The sequence below is a fragment of the Canis lupus genome, chromosome 7 (genome assembly GCF_003254725.2).
Source record: "Canis lupus dingo isolate Sandy chromosome 7, ASM325472v2, whole genome shotgun sequence".
In the NCBI taxonomy this organism is placed as follows: domain Eukaryota; kingdom Metazoa; phylum Chordata; class Mammalia; order Carnivora; family Canidae; genus Canis; species Canis lupus.
The window spans coordinates 38741892-38762271 of NC_064249.1; the positions used below are offsets into that span (position 1 = coordinate 38741892).

Consider the following 20380-nt stretch of genomic DNA (forward strand, 5'->3'; position numbering starts at 1 on the left):
ATTTTCTAGAAGTTAAGCTACCCTCCCTCTATTTATCTTTTCCTTTCCCCCTTTCTCAAGTAATATCAAGTTCCCCCGGTAAGCCGGGGAAACTAATTATTCTTCCAAAGAGAACTTGTGACTTCCTTCTTGCTTATTTCAGCACATTGTTGAACAAAAACCAATGTTCGTTTATGAATTAGATCCAGTTGCAGAGATAAAGTAGTTTGGGAAATGTTTGGGTGATTAGGAATACATCTCAAAAACCCTAGAAATGTGAACAATCTGTGACCTAGTAGCCCCACTTCTTAGAATATATTTTTAGTATATGTGCTGCCGAAGCGAGCACCCCACTTCTTAGAATGAAGCCTAGAATAAGAATGGGTGAGTACATAAATATGTGTGTACAGTATCTCTAATCTGGCTTACTGTAGCAAACAACTAAGAAATAACCTGAAAGTGCCCAAATAAGAGATTAATATAACCATGACAATGATCCATATAATGGAATTTTTTGAAAATTAATTCATTAAAAACGACAACGTAGATCAATGTTTACTGACTAGAAAGCGAGAAAGATGTTCAAGATTTATTTAAAATAATAGATTTGTGTAAACACATTATGTGAACTTTTTAATAATGCTATCTGGAAACCAAAATCAAGAAAATGTAAATAACAATTATCTGAGAGCACAGTGGCAGGAATTTCTGTTGGTTTGATTATTTTTCTTTCTGGTGTACCCTGTATCTGATGCCCCAGACACCTGTTGACTCCACACTGCCACACTGGTCTGAGCCACCGTCCTGCCTCCCCTGGGTCTCTGAAGGACCCTCTCGGCCAGTCTCCTGGGGACCAGCCTCACCCCAAAGACAGCAGCCTCAACGGTTCTTTTAGACTGTGTTACTTTTCCTGTCAAAACGTATGGAGTGGTGCCACTCTGAGTGCAGAGCCGAATCCCAGTGGTGACCTCTGGGGTCCTGCGTATCCGCCTGGTTTCCTGTTCCTGCTCTGCCCATTCGCTCCCTCCGCTACAGCCACTCTGGCTTCTGCGGCTCTGACCACACGGACGTCCTGGCCCTGCCCTAGGGCTCTTGGACTAGCTGTCCCTTTGCTCCCTTTGGATCTGCTCAGACGCCCCATCACAGGCGGGGTCCTGGAGGCCGGTCCGGAGCTGGAGTCAGCATGCAGGCCACTTATTGCGGAGTGTCTGGGGCCGTATCCCACGGTGGGAAGGAGACAGACCCACGAAGCCATCGGCAACCCGAAGGGGGCTCTGAAGCTGGCAGGCCTTTCAGAGCTGTCCTGAGCTAGGATGAGGGGCCAGGCCATGCCATCCCTGATTCCACCCACTAGCTGTGTTCCGGTGGCCCCACAAATATTTGGGGGAATAAGGCCATCCATCCCGATGGCGATCACAGTGTCTGTTATAATCTATCTCCATGTGCTCAGAGCTGTTCCATCATTGAAGTTTGGAGAGCAGGTCGTCCAGAATCCCAGGGGCTTCTGCTGGAGAAACTTCTAGGAAGAAGGTTCTGGGGAGCAGCTCCAGTTCTTGACATTGCCGACTGTCTTGGAACTAGAAGTGGCCTTCTATCCAGCCTAGATTCTCCTTACCCACAAGTGGCACGTCTGCTGCTCCAGGTGGCTTACCTGGCAGGGAGACCCAGGCCTTTATCTCAGGGAGATTGGCTCCCTTGTCACGGTGCCCTTCTCAGCCATAGCTGCTATTCTTGTCCATTAGCTGTCAACATTGGGCGAGGGAAAGCCAGGGCTTGCCCAGATGGGTCGCCTGTGTGCCGGACGTGTTCACTCTTGCCCCCAATGTGTCAGAGCATCCTGCCTCCTCTTGCTGACACACGTGCGTTTCCAGTGCTGACGTGATGTCTGCTGTGCGTTTGGCACACAGCGCCTGGGCCTGCCAAACAGCAGACCGAGCTCAGAGTGAAGAAGGACTTTCTTTGGGTCCCTTGGTGGAAACACTTCTTTTGAAACCAGGCCTTCTCAGCTACACAGACAGGCGGCACAGACCCCCCAAGTGGGTCACGGGGAGTGGTGGTGAGCAGAGTCTTTCTGACTCCCAGCTCTTGAGTACCAGGTAGAAAAGGTCTGTTGCCATCCTCACAACCGCCTCCACGGTGATGCTTCAGCCAGGCCTCATCAGCTCTCCCCCTGACGGGGTGGTCTGGTACAGGTGTCATGGTCACGTACCTCCTCTAGCACCTCTTTCACTGTAATATGGATCCCTTGGTCTGCAGGCCTCTGTGCTGGTAGACTGAACACGGAGCCCTTGGATGCCGGTGCCAGTTGAAGACCTACATGGAGGAAAGGCAAAGACATCCCTGGAGTATCTTCTAATTCTTGCAAAATTAACTACCGAAAAAAAAAAGGGGGGGAACTTAGTGAAGTAGAACAGGGCTGAACCTCTCCAACAGTGCAGTGCATTGCGACCGCTGAAAAGTGTGTTTCAGAACATGATCTATGCTGTAATGTGAGAAAAGCTGCTGACACAATCTTCTGTACACAAAACAACCCATACAACCTGATGTTATAAGTCTACGTGGGCAGGAAAAGACATTCAGTACGTGGGCACTTGTCAGACTCTGTGTGTGTCAGGGTCCCAGCCCTGTTCTTACACATCGGGTTGGCTAGATGTTGAAGTCATAACACCCACTAATCATTTATGTGTCACAAACTTAATGCAGACATCCCCAGTCTGTTGTCTCTTCATTTGCATAAAAGTTTTAAATGTTAAGATATTCAGATCTGGTCATCTTTGCCTCACTGGTTGCTTCTCTTGTTTGAAAGCCATGAAGATAGTCATTCCTGCACAGACCTAATAAATACTCCATTTTCTACTAGTATTCTAAACAAAAGAAATCTAATGGCTAGTCCTTGCAAGGCAGGTGGGTGGTCCTCTCAGGGGTTGAGACCTAAGAGAGAACTCAGAGTTGGTCTCTGTGCCTGCAGGCTGTGCACAAGCAGTGGTGGCTGGGTTAGGGGCCAGGCCATTGGGCCCACGCATGGGCTCTGTCTCTCCCACGGTGGCTACTCCACTCACATACGTGCCATACTAGCCCTGGGGTGGCTTTAACCCACCTGGTTATTAGTATTTCTTTGGTGGGTGCTATCTCGGGGGCATTAACCTGCAAACAGAGGATCTTTGCAAAGCACACCCACTCCCATATGTCCATGCAAGTGCCTCTACCACAGATTTCTTAGTCCTAATCTTCAAATGTTTCTCTTTCAAGGCCCTTGACCAAGCCACTCACCACTACTCATGAGTCCTTGATTATTCTAAACCCAGCCACTTCTTTTTTCACATGAGATGGATGACATTCACTGCTGGAAGTTCTGGCCATTGAGAGGATCTCCGCCTAGCATTGTCTTCCAAGGTCATCCCTGAATTATAGGGTGGTGTAGCTAGCTAGCATGCATTTTCAGCATATACCTGCATATCAAGCCACCCCTTCTGTGAGCCATGCTTAGGAATTTTCCTTCTCTGTTAACTGGGTCCTAACCAGCTATCCAGAGAGCCACAGGGAGCCATGGGAGGGAGCTCAGGGAGAGGTGCTCGGGCATTAGCGATGTGTGTCTGGGCCACCAACTAGTTTAGATCCTATATGCCCTTCAGCCCTGCTCATGAAAATCCTGGATTTACCATTTACATTTCATGGTGCACCGTTTTAGGACCACCTGACCTGATGATTCTAGTGGCTTAGACGGAACCCCACTCACAATGAGCCGTTCTGGCTGCCTGGCCACTTGTCCCATGGTCAGGGATCTATCTCTGGGAGGGTCTAATCAATGGCAGAAGCTTTCCAGAAAGGGATTGAATTCTCTGCTGCAGATGGCATGGCCTTGCTCCAGGATCCTGGGGATCTGCATTGTGATTCCCCCACAAGGATGTGTCATAACTTCCGCTGACACCTCTAGTAACACAAGGCCAGCAGGATCATATGGCCCGAGCGGTAGAACCACTTACACTATACCCTGGATGTTCTCCACGGAGCCCTCTCCTGCCCTTGGCCCTGCTTAAAGTGGACAGGCTTCCATGTCACCTGGTATGTGGGTTGAAGGGATATTCTCAGGTTTGGAATATGCTACCTGTAGATCTCAGAGGCTTGCCAGGTGTTGGACTTCCTTCTCTGTGATGGGAAGTGCAAGAGCCAGTAACATATCCTTTACTGTGGGGGGGATGTCTCAGCATTCCCCAGATCACCAGACTCCTAAAAATGTTGCTGACAGTGCAGACCTCTGAATCGTCGGTGTCTTCCTCCTGTTCTCTGGGATCGTGTGTTACGGAGGTCTCTAATGCACTAGTCACTGCTTGCTTAGCTGGTCCAGTGAGCATGATGTCATCATTACCCAGCCAGTCCAGGTCTCTAGGGATTGTATTATGCCAGGAGCAGGAGCATTAACATAGCCTTGGGGCAAGACTGTAAACGTATACGTTGTCTGTTCCGAATGAATCGACTGTTCTGATCCTCTTTTTGGTAGGGATGTGAAAGAATACACTCATTGGCTCAGTGGCCACATATTATGTGCAATTATGTTAATTTGTTCTAGTGAAGATCATGTTCGGCACAGCAGCTGCAGATGGGGCTCCTGCCTGGTGGACCACAGTAATCTCTAGTCATTGTCCAGGGTCTGCCTGACTTGTGCTGGGTGCAGACTGGCGATCAACGGAGACATGATAGGGACCACCAGCCCTGTACCCCTTAGGATCCTGAATCGCTTTTGCAGTTTCTTTTCATGAATCGCTTTCAAGCCCCCCCAACTCCCCAGAATGCACTATTGTTTCTAATTTACTATCTTGGCTCACAGGGGCAGGTGTGGCATAAGAAAAGCAGTTTTAAAGGCCCTTCTGCCAAGCTTTTATTCACAGGCGGAAACCCCAAGATATATGCATTCTAATTATATATACAGGGGCTGGGGAAATGGACTACCTGCTGGGCCCATGGACCTAAGTGGGCACACAGGGGGCATCCCTGGGCTAGCCTCCACTTATGGACTGGCACCCAGGTGCTCCAACTGTAGCAGGGATGCTAAGTATGATGATACTTGAGGTCTCCGACTCTCAACTCAGACTCCTCTCCAACAGTCCTGGAAAGGGTAGTCCCTGTTCTCAACATACGGCTTGCTGAATAAATGCCATGGTTCCTTTTAGGGAAAAACCTGGGAAATGCCCACCACATGCATCATCATGGTGTTAAAGGGCACTCCTACTGGGGACCTGAACCCTCTTTCAATCCATGGGTTCTGGATCTGAAAATTAGCTCCTTTCTGGAAACTGAGCAAAGGATTGTGACTTTTTACTGCATTGGCTCATCTTCTTACCAATCATCCACTTTTTAAAAAAGATTTATTTATTTTAGAGAGAGCAGGGGGAGGGGCAGAGGCAGAGAGAAAGTTGAGCAGACTCTGAGCTGAGCGTGGTGCCTGAAGCAAGGCTCGATCCCACCACCACCCTGAGATCATGACCTAAGCCAAAACCAAGAGTCAGAGGCTTCACCGACTGTGCACCACCCACACGCCCCTCTTGATCTTTAAATTCTTGATTGCTTAGAACTGTGCCTGGCACAGAGTAAGTGTGCAGCACATTTGAAAATTGAGGACAGAGAAGGAGATTGGCATCGTGAGATTTAGGAGGCATCTGCTCTACGGTTGAAGGCAGCATTGCCAGACTGGGGGACTTGAAAAGGAACTGTTCTGTGTCTGTTTCTTATCTGTCAAACAGATAATAAATACTTGAGTATTAACAGGTAATAAATACTCCTCTTAGTGACCTCATGGAAGCACTTCAAGAATAGATGACTCCAATGCTATCCCTACCAAAATCCCAGCTGCCTTTTTTGCAGACATTGGCAGCTGATCCTAGAATTCATATGGAAATCCAAGGGACCCAACATAGCCTGAATCACTACCCCCACCAACAAAAGAACAGTTGGCACTCTCACACTTGCCGATTTCCAAAGCTACTACAAAGGTACAGTAGTCAAGATATTGTGGTGCTGGCATATGGATAGACATATAGGTCAATGGCATGGAATCTAGAGTCCACAAATACACCCTTACATATGGTTGATGGATTTTCCAGAAGGGTGCCAAGAATTCAAAAGGGAAAAAATAGTCTTTGCAACAAATGGTTTGGGAAGAACTGGATATTCTTATGCAAGAGAATGCAGTTGACGCCCTCTATCAAACCATATAAAAATTAACTCAAAGTGGATCAGAGACATAAATGCAAGAGCTAAACTATAAAACTCATAGAGGAAAACACAGAAATACATCTTTATGAGCTTGGATCAGGATTAGTTTCTTAAATATGTCACCACAAGCTTAAGTGACAAAAGAAAAAATAGATACATTGGCGTCATCAAGATTAAAAACTTGTATGCTTCAAAGGATGCCATTAAGAAAGTGAAAAGGCAATCCACAGAATGGGAGAAAATATTTACAAATCATATGTCTGATAAGGGACTCATATCTAGAATATACAAGGACATTTAACAACTTGGTAGAAACAAACCCCAATTTAAAAATGGACACAGGCTGGGGAGCCTGGGGGGCTCAGTTGGATGAGCATCCAACTCTTGGTTTTGGCTCAGGTCATGATCTCAGGGTGATGAGATCCTCTGCGCCGGGCATGGAGCCTGCTTAAGATTCTCTCTTCCCCATCCCCTCGGTCCTGCATGCTCGCTCTCTCTCTCTCTCTCTCTCTCAAAATAAAATAAAAACAAGAGTCTGAATCTTTAAAAAAAAATGGGCATAAGCTTTGAGTAGACATTTTTCCAAAGAAGATATACAAATGCCCAATAAGCACATGAAAAGATGCTGAGCATCGTTAGTCATAAGAGAGATGCAAATTGAGACCACAGCGAGGTACCACTTCACCCACTAGGATGGCTATGATGAAAACAAGGAATGAAAACAAGTTGGGGAGGATGTAGAGAAACCAGATCTCGCACACTGCTGGTGGGAACGTGAAAGGGAGCGACTGTTTTGGAAAGCAATGTGGCACTTCCTCAAAAAGTTAAACATGGACTTTCCATATGACCCAGAAATTCTGCTCCTACACGCACACCCGAGGGAATTGAAAACCTATGTTTTAAGAGAAAACTTAAATATTCAGAGTGGTGTTATTCCTAATACCCAGAAGGTGGAGAAAACCCAGATGTCCATCAACTGAAAAATAAACAAGATCCATGTGATAGAATATTCTTGGGCTATCAAAGGGAATGGGGCACAGATTCATCCTACAACATGGATGAACTTCAAAAACATGCTAAGTGAAAGCAGCCAGACACAGAGGCCAGGAGTATGTGACTGGGTGTATGAAGCATGCAGAATAGACACATTTACAGAGATAGAAAGTAGCCTGGTGGCTGCTGGGGCATGGAAGAGGGGGGTGGGGATGGGAGAGCCTCTTTAGGGCTCAAGTTTCTTTTTTAAAGTGATGACAATGTTCTAAAATTACAGAGTGGTGATGGTTGCACAACTCTAAATATGCTAAAACCCACTGAATTGTACACTTCTAAAAGAATGAATTTTATGGCATAGGAATTACATCTAAATAAAACTGCTTTAAAAAAAAAAAGGTAAATGACACAATGAGCTGTCTCTTGAACCAAGAAGTGGAGGCTGGACTTGTTGCAAACCTCAGGGTGATAGAGACATGCAGGGTCACGGGGCATCTTGCACCTTGTCCGCCCTGTTCTTAGCGCAGCCAGTGGCGCCCCTGTGACCCTGGCACTGAGCCTGCCATTCCAGCAGGTTGTTCCACGGCATTCAGAGCCTGAGTTAGCCAGCGGCCATGTGCACTGCCAGCTCTGCTGGGTGCCTCCCCCGCAGGGCCAGGCTCTGCTGAAGTCAAACAGCCCACATGGGGATCCTCAGTGCTGGGCCTGGAATGTGTCCTCCATCTGCATCCACAGGACACCCCTGATCCTGCAGGCTCTTTGTCCCCCACTGAGTCACAAAGGGCACGCACTTGCCAAATCTGGTGGATCAAACATACCACCAGGGTGGTTTTTTTTTAAGATGGATTCCTGAGGCTCACCTTGAATCAGGAGGTCTGGGTGGGTCTGGGAGTCTTGAAGCTCCCCCAGGTGATTCTCATCATCAGCCAGATCTGGGCACCTTTGATCCAGTAAATTCACCCTCCCACCCAGGGCTACGGCACCCCTGCCAAGCGCTTGACTCAGCCTTTCCAAGGAGCGTTCCCTGGCTCGCCTCGCCCCAGTGCGCTGCTCCACCCACAGGCTCACCACCCTCCTTCTGCGCACCCTGCACTGCTGTCACCTGTGTGGCCGGCTCCCCCGCCCCCAACTAGACTAAAAGCCCTTTGAAGAAGGGGACTGTGTGTTATTTAATGTTTTACCCCCAATTCCTGACTCACAGTAAGGCCTAATATAATTGTGGAGGGAAGGAAGGAAGGAAGGAAGGAAGGAAGGAAGGAAGGAAGGAAGGAAGGAAGGAAGGAAGCAAATCTAATAGTCATTGTTTGAATGGGGTGACCGTGCTTGCAAATCATTTGGTAGTGATGATATTTATCTGGATATTATATAAAAGCAATTAGAATTTGATGGATGTATCAGTTCTGAATATCTGGCTGGAAGCTAGCTGCCTGCCCTTTGGAGGAGTTGGTCGAGCTGTTCTCACAAAAGCAGCATTTAGGAAGATGGACCATTTACTGGAAGAGTTTGATGCATGTCTGAGGACCAAGAATAAACTCCAAACCAGACTTTGTTGTCTATAAGTCCCAAAGGAGAATAGGAGCTGACCGTTTCTCAAACCTGGGAGGACTTAGGTCTACCCATTCATCCAGCCAAGGGCAGGTTCATGTTCTGGGGGGCCCGAAGCTCAAACAACTTTGGAGGGCCTCCTTAAGAAAGATCTTGTTTCTCTAACACCCACAAACCTGCAGCGCCAGGAGCTTAGGACACACTCAGTTTTGTGACCCTGCTCGTTTGTGACACACCAGGTGAGTCTCCGTGGTGGGGGGTGGGAGTCCTGGAAGTCATTCCCATGCTGGATAGCTGATAAGTCAGCTATACACCTTCCATGACACATACCACACAGATAAGTCCCTGCAGCCCATACTAATGTGTTCCCAGGGCATCTTCCTCCTAGCTGGATCTCCTCCTGCCCACTGCCGCTCCGGGGTCACTTGATGTGAGGGGAAGGGGTGGGGGAGAAGCTAGAGTAGAGACAGAGGCTTCAACTAGTTAAAATAGCTTACTTTTGAAATTGTTTTTTAATAAAAACATATAACCAGGGGGCACCTGCATGGCTCAGTGGGTTAAGCGTCTGCTTTCAGCTCAGGGCATGATCCCAGGGTCCTGGGATCAAGCCCCAAATTGGACTCCCTGCTCAGCAGAGTCTGCTTCTGCCTCTGCACCCTGCCAACTTGTGCTCTCTAATAAACAGAATCTTAAAAACAAAACCAAAAAACCATATAACCATGAGAGCACATAGTAGGACTGCTCCCAGAGCCTCAGAAGGGGCCTAGTGTGAAGCAGGGTCCCAAACTTAAAAGCGAGAGCTGAGGCTTAAACTCCTGTGGCCTCACAGTCAATGCTTCTGTGCGGCCAACAAATGTTTGCTGAGCACCTACTACGTGCCGGGTGCTGTTTCCAGGAATGCAGCAGTCCACAAATAACCCATGTCTCAGACTTCATGGTGCGTACATTCTAGTCCCACTAAAGCAGATGTGTCCCCTGGCTCTGGACAACAGACACCACAGACGTATTGGCTGCCGCTGCCTGATTCGGAATAAACATTTCTGGAATGGATAAACAAACAGTAGCACGAACGGAACATTTCAGAACCAAAGACTGTCATGCGACCGGGATTCAGTATGACAACAGCGAACGGTAGTACAAATTACAAAGTGGACTCAAAAGCCAATGCAGGGGCACCTGGGTGGCTCAGTGGTTGAGCGTCTGCCTTTGGCTCAGGGCATGATTCTGGGGACCTGGGATCGAGCCCCGGGTCGGGCTCTCTGCTCAGTGGGGAGCCTGTTTCTCCCTCTGCCTATGTCTCTGCCTCTCTCTCTCTGTGCGTCTCATGAATAAATAAAATCTTTAAGAAAAAAAAAAGCCGATGCAGGGTTATAAGGGTGGTAACAACACGGGTGTGGCCCTGGGTTTTCTAGGACGCAGCAGGACTATTGTTCTGACATGCGGCACTGGCAGGTAACCAGCGATTCCTCCTTCTTTCTGGAACTAAATTGGCACTCTAGCTAGTACACCTCCAGGCTAGGCCCGCCTCAGTGCTGAGAGGTGAAGACGGGAAGAGACAAGAGAGAACCTGTCCCCTCTCCGGTGTGGCCGCTGTGTCCTCTGCTTCTGCCCCTGCCCGAGCCCCCGGCCCCCAGCCCCTGGCAGGTGCTCGGCTGTCCCTTCCTCAGCGCGGGCAGCCTCGTTCTCCCCGTGGACCCCTCCTTCGCAGCAAGGACATCCGATGACGATGCCCACTGCTTCCTGTCACCACACCTGCAAAGTGACCTGCGTCTGAGTCCTCCGTCTGTCCTGACAGTCCTGGCGACATCGGACAGCCCCAGCTCCTCGGCTTGCTAGCCCTGTGACCCTGAGCAACCGAGGCAGCTGTGTCGGTCTCTGTTGAAAATTGGCCCCCACTTTAAAATGGGGATAATATGGATGTCTATTTTAGTGGGTGGTTGTGGGCACTGTAGGAGATGCTGGGTGTCAGGCTCAGCCCTACACTGGACATGGGATCTTTTCTGTCAAGGTGACTGTTCCTGCTGTCCTCCTGCCAGGGGTGCCCCTTGGGGTCCTGTGTGAGGGTCTCTTCCTCCGCAGGGGAGGATGTGTGCCCGCCTGCTCTGGCTTCCCTTCTCACCCCCTTTTCATCCCAGTGACTCCATGGCTTCTATCACTACCCAGATCTGGAAACAGGTGCCCCATCTCCCATGGGCTCTGGACGCACCATCCAACCACCTACGCTGGCCCCCTCTCCCTCCCCGCAGGCCCTCCAAGTCCACGTGTTCAAAAACAAGCTTATCATCTTTCCCCACAAACCAGTTCTGTCTCCTGCTGCCCCTTTGGATGAATAGATGCCCCTCTTGGCCTATTCCTCCAGCTAGAAAGAGGTCTGCCTCCGTGTCTCCCTGGCCAGTGGATGATAGGCTTGGTGCCAGGCCTCAGGTCAGTTCCCTGGGCCTCCTCAGGTCTGTTCCCTAGGCCTTGGGTCTGTTCCCATCACCTCCAGCCTCGTCCTTCACCAGCCTCTGGCTTCCAAACTCCCTCCCTCCCCATGGGATGAAGCCCAGACTCTGGGGCCAGTGGGCTGGGCCTGGAAGCCAGGCTGGGCTCCTAGTAGCCTGTACTCACCTTCCCTGACTGTCCCCCTCTTCCCTCCAGATGTGCTCCCCTGCTTCCAGTCCCCGAAAATGCCCAGCTCTTTTTTGCCCCTGGCTTTTGACCCTGCCACTTGCCCTGACCGGGACAATCGTGTGGCAGACACGATGGTCAGGATGGGAGCCGGCTTCCCACAGCCCTGTGCTCGCCCCTGTTGTGACACCCCTGCCTGTGTCCAGGGCACACCTGCCAGGCTCCTGCCAGCTCCCACATGGCTGGAGGGTAAGTGGGAGTCTCTCCTGTTGGATATGCCTCCCCAAAGCACAAGGCACCAAGGGACATGATGGCTGGCTGAGTCAATGCCCTGCTTCCATGGCAGCCAGGAAAGCAGGTCCCCACTGTGCTAGAATCTTCTAGAGCCCTCTTTGTTGGTATCTTAGCACCCACTGCAAACATTCTTTCCCAATCATGAGCCTCAGGCTCCAGGAAGGAAGTGGGAATAGGTGGAGGCCTTCCTTAGAGGAGACCCTGGGTTCTCTTCTCTGAGTAACCACACCCTTCCTCCTTATCCCATCTCCTGGACTCCCGTCCTCATGCTCTCACCTACTTTTCCTTCCTTCTGTCTCGGTGGAGGAGGGGTCCCTTCTCTCAGCCCCAGGTAGCCCCTCTCCCTGTGGGGACCCTTGATCCCAGGCCTCTCGGGGACTGTGGGCCTCCACCTCTCCCTTTGTCTTCACCTGTAATCTCCCCACCCCATGGTCCAGTTCCCTGCATGGTGGGCCTCTGCCTCTTCCACCCTGAAACACCTTCCTGCTCCTTCCTCCAGCCGCCCCCCACTCCAGCCGCCCCATTCACCTCTCTTTACCAACAGACTCTTCAAAAAGGACTTCCTAGTGTCAAAAAGACAAGTGACAACAAGGGTTGGTGAGGATGTGGAGCAAAGGGGACCCCGCACTGCTGGTGAGGGTACAAACTATAGAAAGGATGGAAGCATCTCAAAAAGTGATGACTAGAACCACCACATGACCCAGCAATTCCACCTGCAGGTATTTATTCAAAGGAAACCAAATCACTACATCAAAAAGATGTCTGCAGCCCCGTGTTCAGGGCAACAAGAGTCACAACCACCAAGACGTGGAGACACCCTGAGTGTCTATTGATGAGCGAGTGTGTGAAGAAGACACATGTGCACGCACACACGCTGTAATATTACCAGCCATAAAAAAGAAGGAAATCCTGCCATTTGTGCCAACATGGGTGGACTTGAGAGTGTTGTGCTAAGTGAACTAAGAGAAAGACAAATACAGCAGGTTATCACTTTGGTGTGGAGTCTAGAACAAAACAAAAAAAAAACCTGAAGTCACAGCGTAAGAGACCAGACGTGTGGTTACCAGAGGTGGGAGTGGGGGGCAGCGAGAGGAACCGGGTCAGAAGGTCCAAACTCCAGGCTGAGGCAGGTAAGCGTGGGGCAGGGGCGAGGATCTCGGAGGACCCTGCAGTCGGGTATCTTTGCATGTTGCTAGGAGAGTAAATCCTAAGTTCTCATTACAAGGAAAAAAGTTTTTTCTTTTTTTCTTTCTGTGTCTGTATGAGAAGAGTGGTGTTCATGTGCTGTGGTCACTGTTTTGCACTGTGTAAGTCAGGTCCTCGTGCGGCACACCTCACAGGCGTGGCGGCGGGCCCATCACGCTTCAATAACAAAAGAAACCAATCGAAAGGAAGGAGAAGCAAAAAAGGGAGGGAAACATGACTTCCGTGTGCACTTCCTTCTGGCCTGTTCTCAGTTGCTCCCTCCTCACCTACCCCCCTTCCCCGGGACAGTTCCTGCGACCCCCAGGCCGTACCCTGACTCCACTGACACAGGTGTGTGGGGTTTTCTGTCTCACCTCTCACCCCCGCCCCCCTACAGGAGTCTACTGAGGACCAGTCCTGTGTGCAAGTCTGTGCTGGGGGAGGAGAAGCGACCAGAGTGTCAGGTGTGGTCCCTGGGCGTGGAGAGGAGATTGAGTTGAACACACATGAAGCAGCATAGAGCAGCAGATGACAGACTGCAAAGATGTGCTGAGTTATAGGGCACTGTCTGTATGTCCACCCTGACAGGGAAACAGGAGAACAGTGAGGCTGGACACCCCCAGGGCGATTTTCAAGTATAAGCCACCAGCTGAGCTACATACAATGGTCAGGATTTGCGGGGGCAGGGTGGGGTTAGGGAGCCAGTGCCTGTTAGAGTATGGAGTGAGCAAGAGGCTCCCTCAAATGTCTTCTTCATACTAAAGTGTAAATGACTGGCAAGACCCTCAAATAAAACCTGTAAGTCATCCTTGCCATCTTGCATGAAAGTCTTCAACTAAGACAAGTGACCTTGACAGAATTTCAGTCACCTACTCTGAGTTGGAGAAGAATATCAGAGTAAAATATATACACTCATCTATCTCTCCCTCTCTGACTACAAGTTTTCCTATATAAGAACCATGCACGAATTTGCCAGCTCTGCTGTGCAAATATTTTCCTTGCTATGAGGTCAGAGCCAGGTCTCTGCCTGCCTCAGGCACACACGGTCTCACATCCTCCCAGCGGGCTGTTTGTTCTCTTTGCTGTTTGATATCAATCTCTGTTCACTGTGCTTTTATAGCCCAGTGTTATTTTAATCAAAACCATGTTTTATTTGTTAAAAATCCCTTCTTATTTTGCACCACATGGCTCTCCCATGTACCGCCAAATAATATCAGATACTCACACAGTGTTTCAAAATGCTCTGCATGGGATGGCCTGGATCAAACTTTTTCACGAAGGTGCCACGGGTGGGTTGTGTCACGGTCCCCAGTTACACATGAGGAAATAGAGGCACAAATTACAGACGGTCCTGCGAAGCTATGGAGACAGACCTCCACTCAGGAGAACAGATAGCCCCTGTCTCACCGGCACTCCCGCCGACCCTCCTGCCAGCTTCTGCCGGCTGCTGGCTGTGGCCTTAGATCTTCTGCAGCCTGAGAAATGCTTGCCTTTTATTAGCGTGATGACCGTTTCTCAAACTGTGTTAAAGGACAAGTTTTATTCTATTTTTAAAAATTTTCAAACTGGGGCACCTGGGTGGCTCAGTGGCTTAAGTGGCTGCCTTCGGCTCAGATCATGATCTCAGGGTCCTGGGATCGAGTCCCATATCATGTTCCCTGCTGAGCAGAAAATCTGCTTCTCCCTCTCTGTCTGCCCCTCCCCCTGTTCATGCTCTGTCTCTTAAATAAAATCTTTAAAAATATTTTTTTCCAGCCATCCAGTGACATTTTAAGAATTGCTATAGAGTTTTCTAAATGCTGGCTTTCAATGTCCATGCTTGTCGCAGATGAACCAAGGACATCTTGCGGACCAGCACCGGTTTGTGGACCATATTTTGAGTAGTGCAAATGCATATTATCAGCAAAATCAGTTTCATGCTTTTATTTTTTTAATTTTTTTAAAGATTTTATTTATTTATTCATGAGAGACACACAGGCAGAGATACAGGCAGAGGGAGAAGCAGGCTCCATGCAGGGAGCCCAACGTGGGACTTGATCCGGGGACTCTAGGATCACGCCCTGAGCTGGAAGGCAGGCACGCTGGAAGGCAGGCACGCTCAACCGCTGAGCCACGCAGGCATCCCAGTTTCATGCTTTTAAAATTTTATTTCATACATCCCATAATATTTGTTAGGTGATTACCACACAGCGGACAATAAACCAGGTGTGGAAAACAAGAACATTAGGGCTTTCACAAAGCTAACATTCTTGCAGGAAAGCAGACTTGAAACAATTTGATGCCAAAGAGTAAGCAGGAGGTGCCAGGCCCAGAGAGGGGAAAGAGGCTTTTGAGTAGAAGGAAGGGCAGGTGCAAAGGCCAAGGCCAACAGGCAAGGAAGAGGCTGCTGAAATGAACGGTTTCCTACAGGTCTCTAGAGGACACACCAAAGACTTTGCTTGTCATCTTAAAAGCTATGGAAAGCTTCCAAAGGGTTTCAGCTGGGGGCAAGGGGAGTGGTGGGTAGAGATAAAATGGACAGATTGGCCTTTTATTAAAAAAAAAAAAAAAAAAGAGTTTTCCTTTTCCTAATGTAAATCCAATGCATTTTCATGATAATTATAACGGGGAATTAATAATCTGTTACAGACATTTTCATATATGAACAGAACTTTTGGGACTGCCATCATGTAAGCAAGGATTCTCCGTGATGTCCAAGCCTCTGAGAACACATGTGGACAACTGCCTACACCTGCAAAGGGCTCAGCCTATTGAGCGTAGCCATGTGACAGCTCTGGCCAGTGAGCAAACAGCAAAATCTGCCCTGGGTTCAGGGAAACTTTTTTTTACTTCCCAGATGAAAGGAGAGAGCCTGGCTAGCATGGTCCTGTCCCCTTCTCCTTGCCTTAAGAACGAATCCTGGAGGCACAGCAGCTGTCTTGCCACCATGAGGCGACAAGCACAAGGACAAAATCCAACACGGTGAGGTTGGCAGAACAGGAAAAAGAACCTGAGTCTTGGATGACCCAGCCTGGCCTGCCCCCCACTTCCCATCACCTTGTGATGTGAGAAAAACCCATCTCAGTCCATTGGATCCACAGTAAGTCTGGTTTTCTGATTCTTGGTGTTGAAAATAGTTGAGCTTTCCGGTTGGAAACGGATGGTCTGCAAAGTCAGATCAAACCGCACAGCACGGTGTTCTCCCCCTGTGGCTGTTCCCATCGTTGGGCACTTGGATAATTCAAAGGAAGAAGGCTTTTCTTTTATTGCCGACATTCTGTCCCCCTTCTCACCAGGCGCAGTAACAGAATAAGCAGCTCTGCTTTGTGTCTTTTGTTTCCTAAAAGGGAAAGAGCAGCTTCACGGCCTCGGGTGGAAATTGCGGCTATACTACACCACATCAGAATGTGCTGTTCTCATTTATTTTTTAATACAAACCCATCTTTGCATGTGGGCCCTGGCAGAAAATTGGTGGTTACGAAATATTGACGAAGGAGGTAACATAGGAGGTAAGTGACACACGGCAAAGGAATCTTGTCTTCAAATTACACAGAACGCGACCACTGTGGTCCGTGACACAGCTCCCACATTCTTTCCATATTTACCCAACAGGGTTCCAGCAAAATAGAGTACCCGTTCCATTTGTTAAGTGGACATGTCAAACTGTGTGGAAGAGCCGCAGGAAGGTCCGTCCAGCTGGCCTGTGCCTGCAGCCAGCTGATGGTGTCCCTCGGTGCCATCGCGCTCCTTCGAGAAGCAATAAAAATGGTTTGTACCACACTTGGGATGAAGCTCAGGAAGTGGGTCATCAAAGATGATGCACGCTCTCCTCTATTCTGCATCTATGCTGTGAGACATGCTATGAGTACTCAGTGCCCCACAATTCACTGATCTTCACGCATGCACACACAGGAGGGGGATTCGAAGGTACGCTTCTGGGCAGAGAGGACGCTGCAATTCCAGATGCACACTATCATGAAGCCCATGTTTACCACGTGCAGGGCTTTTTAAGATTATAGGCGGTCTTTGAAGCAAAGCAGCCTCTACCACTAATACTTCCATTCTATCAGACAAAGTAGGAAAAACGCTACTGGTTAGTATCTCGAGCAAAGAGAAAATCAGAGTATAAACTCTCGTGCCCATGAGAGACAGACTCCCGTGGAGAGCTATCTGGCCACGGAATGCTGTTTTAAAGGAACACAACCGTCCGGGCGGCCAACTGAAAATACAAAATGCTAAAATGTATGCAGAGTGAAGCTGTCTTGGTTTATCATGGAGGTGCAGTCCCATGGATGGGGGTCTGGCTGAAACTCTGAAAGTCACTAAATTTTGTCACATCCGGAGCATGATTAATGCTCAGAGAGGCTTAAGGACTTGTAATGATGCTAATAACAACTGGTTACCACTGGAAAGTGGTCCTGCTGCCAGAAAAACAAATGATCAGACACTTAAAGCCTCTATCAGGATGGAAAAAGGCATTTTGCCAAGTTTTGTCCCCTCTTAGAAACCGCCTGGTCAGCTCTCTGAACTCTACTTGAACTTCAGCACTCCATAGTTGCTTCACTGGCTGAAATAAGCTTCTTGTATTTAAGTAGACCTACAAATCTATGGAAAGTCGAAAAAGTTTCACGTTCCCAACTTTTTTGGGGAAAAAAAGGAATATTATAAATAGACGCACAGAAAAATACCTTATGAAAAACATTAAAAGTTCTATGGGGTTGTTGAGTGACAACTTTTTAATGCACCTCACATTTTCCAGATTTTCTAATGTGAACATACATTATTTTTATATAGGAAACTTTATAAACTGTTTTTAAGAAGAAAAAAAATGCTTCAAGATACTCCTTATAAAACCAGGTGGCATTCTGTGGGTGGGGCAGGGGTGGGGAAGGTGAGTTGATTCTGCTCGGCCACTCACCAGTCCCTTGCTCAGACCCACTCTGTAAGAGTAAGTGGAATCATGTATAGGGCCCTACGACACCGCGAGGTACATAGTAGGTGCTCAGGAAAGGACAGTTAGCATCCTCATTCCTCCTCAAATGATGATCAGTGTTCAAAATGCTTTCAGGGGACCCCCGGGGTCCAGTTCCTTTTGATGAGAAATTTACCTGAATTTTAAAGTGGAAAAACCCCCAAACTGTCCTGAAAACAGGATAAAAGTGTAGGTGTCTCATTGCTCTGAAGCAGGGGAATCTTCCCTCCCCAGACTCCACGGTTTACATGGACAGGATGGGGATGGTGGGAGGGTACGGCCGCGCACAGAACTCCAGGGTTGGGGGGCCAGAGTCGGGCTGTTGGCTTCCAGACAGATGACAAATGTGAGGCTCTCACAACCATTTGTCTGGGATCCCCGGGCCCGGGGTCAGATGTGTGACAGGGGACGTGGCAACTGCCACTGGCACAGCTGCTGGCCCGCTGCCCCGGCAGGGGCTATTTCAGGTCTCACCCAGCATTCCCTGCCCCGTTAGCAAAGCTTCGAGAAATGCTTTGAACTCTTCAAGGACAAAAAAGGCCCAGAGCCGGTTCGGCAGGGAGGCCAGCCTTCCACTGAGTTAGCCGCAGCAAGGGTAGGGTTTCTCTCCTGAGATGGGGGGCAGACTATAACCCCCCCAGGTGAGAGCTTTCGGGGAACAGAACCAGAAACAACCTCACTCAGAGTCAAAGCCCTTGTGGAGATGTTCCAGCTGCAGGAGCGCGGTGTGGGCTCCTTCCTCGCAGCTCTGGTGGTGAGGCAGTGTCTCCAAAGCTGGGTGTCGGCTGCTGCGTGCGTGCACCTGACATCGTGCTCGGCAACTCCTACATCGCTGCATTTACTCCTCACAGCAGCCTCAGGAGGCAACCACAGCTGCTGTGACTATGTTTTATACACCATGGGCCCCAAATTCCTGCGAGTCTTCAGCCACCTTGTGATGCATACACGCCTGGGAGTATCCTCTGCCCTGGCTCTCTCTGTGTCTCTCTCTCTCTCTGTCTCTGTCTCTCTCTCTCTCCCGTGGACTTTCTCAAGTGATGACCAGTGTAGATGTGCACTTGGTCCTTATGGATTCAAAGGGACAATCCTGTTAGGTTCTCTTTCTCCACACCCCTGCCTCACTAACTCTGAGCACTTCTCTAGCAGATGCCATTGGAAGGTTTCACATATGGGTTCATGTCCCCAAAGACTGATGCTTTGCCATATTCTCCTAAAAGCTGTGATACTCCCTGGCATGGCCTGAGGGAACAAATGGACTTCTGCAATGACCCAATGGTGGGATGGGATGGGATGGGATGGAGGGCTGGCCAGAACCATATGCACTGAATTTTTTAGTGTAAGAAGAGCCCCATGGAGCCCATTATTCATTTATCACACAGGCATCCACCGGGCAACAGCTGACAGATGCAAAGTGATGCTCTGCACGTTACCAGCTGTCAGGACACGGAGTGCGGCCCGGCCACGGCAGACCCTTCCTCTTTACTCCCATCATCCTGACCCCTCTGAGCCCACTCATGGCAGACATATGGCAGCCATTTGGACTTACTTCTCCTTTCCCTATATCCAAGTCACGTTGACGATGGGGGATTTACCACCGCCCAAAATGGAGTGTTTAGCTTTCTTTCAGATCATTCCAAACTTGGGGACTGCTAAAAGTTTTGTAACTACATAAATATTTATCTGCAATTTTTGGTTACTATATAAACATAGCCAACATGACACTGGCCCCAGATGTAGTTAAGTCACATAAGAGTCTTCCAGTTATAAAAAAGGGGAGCTAACCAACAAAGGGCCTTGGAACTGATTCTTTTGATCATGAAATATTGGGGCTGCTATTTTTAATGCTGGGCTTTTCAGATACCAAAGTATGTTTATCCTTAACTCTATATAAATATTCAGACCTCACTTACTGTCCACCAGCCGGCTTGCTTGAGCATGCCCTGCATCACAGAGGCACGAGAAAGAATGTGGATGGGGTGATACAAGGCTTTACCTCTATAAATAACCTCAGGCTAACAGAGGGAAGCTGAAGATGGCAAATGTCACTTTGGGCTTTGTCACCTGTGAGGGAAAGAGATTATTTTTTATGTTCAAGTGTCATATGTTTATACTTGTCGGTGGGTTCTGGTTGACACTTAAGGATGTCGGTAAAAGAGCTGAATGAAGCACCAAATGTCCCAGATGGTAGCCACTCAAGTACACAGACCTAGGAAAATATGGAGCGAATATCATTGTGCATTCTTTTTTTAAAAAGATTTTATTTATTTACAGAGAGAACAAGAGCATGAGGAGGGGTAGGGGCAGGCAGAGGGAGAAGTAGAAGCAGACCCCCTGCTGAGCAAGAAGCCCCCACACAGGACTTGATCCCAGGACCCTGGGATCATGACCTGAGCCAAAGGCAGATGCTTAACTACCGAGTCCAGGGGCCCCCATGCATTCTTTTCTTACTCCCTGTTTAGCATAAAGTTAACCCTCTGAAGCCAAGGGGTGAAGCGGGTGGGGTTTGTGCTCTTCAGAGCTGTGGTCTCAGGAGGAGGTCCCTGGCCAGACCCCCCAATCCTCCATAGAAGGTGGTTGGTCCAGGGGTGCCTGGCACCACTACAGCACATGACTCTT

At 49.0% G+C, this 20380-nt stretch overlaps 2 long non-coding RNA genes across 7 annotated transcripts; one reads left to right on the forward strand and one right to left on the reverse strand.

Moving 5' to 3' along the window:
• Positions 1-553: 553 nt before the first annotated feature.
• LOC112648825 (uncharacterized) lies at positions 554-11687 on the reverse strand. Its single transcript, XR_003129344.3, has 2 exons — positions 11548-11687; positions 554-2292 (listed from the first exon to the last, which is right to left on the reverse strand). It is a non-coding gene; the product is annotated as an uncharacterized LOC112648825 (long non-coding RNA).
• A 73-nt stretch (positions 11688-11760) lies between these two features.
• Positions 11761-17513, forward strand: LOC112648826 (uncharacterized). 6 transcript variants are annotated; one of them, XR_003129347.3, is made up of 6 exons: positions 11761-11959; positions 12173-12347; positions 13211-13277; positions 15442-15892; positions 16140-16301; positions 16405-17513. It is a non-coding gene; the product is annotated as an uncharacterized LOC112648826 (long non-coding RNA). The 6 variants fall into 6 exon arrangements; XR_003129350.3 differs by lacking the exon at positions 13211-13277 and having other exon boundaries at positions 15442-15593; positions 15704-15892; XR_003129348.3 differs by lacking the exon at positions 13211-13277 and adding an exon at positions 12348-12758 and having other exon boundaries at positions 12173-12261.
• The last annotated feature ends 2867 nt before the right edge of the window (positions 17514-20380 follow it).